We start from the raw sequence: 807 nt of genomic DNA on the forward strand, positions 1-807 counted from the left end.
CCTTACTATACTATGACTTTTTATGCCTTACTATCCTTACTATACTATGACTTTTTATGCCTTACTATACTATGACTTTTTATGACTTTTTATGCCTTACTATACTATGACGTTTTTATGACTTTTTATGCCTTACTATACTTTGACTTTTCATGCCTTACTATACTATGACGTTTTTATGACTTTTTTTGCCTTATTATACTATGACTTTATATGACTCACTGTACTATGACGTTTTTATGACTTTTTATGCCTTACTATACAATGACGTTTTTACGACGTTTTATGCCTTACTATACTATTTCGTTTTCATGTCTTACTATACTATGACTTTTTATGACTTTTCTTGCCTTACTATACTATGTCGTTTTTATGTCTTTTTATGCCTTACTATACTATGACTTTTTATGCCTTACTATACTATGACGTTTTTATGACTTTTTATGCCTTACTATACTATCATGTTTTTATGCCTTTTTATGCCTTACTATACTATGACGTTTTATGCCTTACTATACTATACTATTTCGTTTTCATGTCTTACTATACTATGACTTTTTATGACTTTTCTTGCCTTACTATACTATGACTTCTTATGCCTTACTATACTATGTCGTTTTTATGGCTTTTTATGCCTTATTATACTATGACTTTATATGACTCACTGTACTATGACGTTTTTATGACATTTTATGCCTTACTATACAATGACGTTTTTACGACGTTTTATGCCTTACTATACTATTTCGTTTTCATGTCTTACTATACTATGACTTTTTATGACTTTTCTTGCCTTACTATACTATG

This window comes from Seriola lalandi, unplaced genomic scaffold (genome assembly GCF_002814215.2).
Source record: "Seriola lalandi dorsalis isolate HSWRI2012SDOR001 ecotype SW California unplaced genomic scaffold, Sedor1 jcf7180002054978, whole genome shotgun sequence".
NCBI lineage: Eukaryota > Metazoa > Chordata > Actinopteri > Carangiformes > Carangidae > Seriola > Seriola lalandi.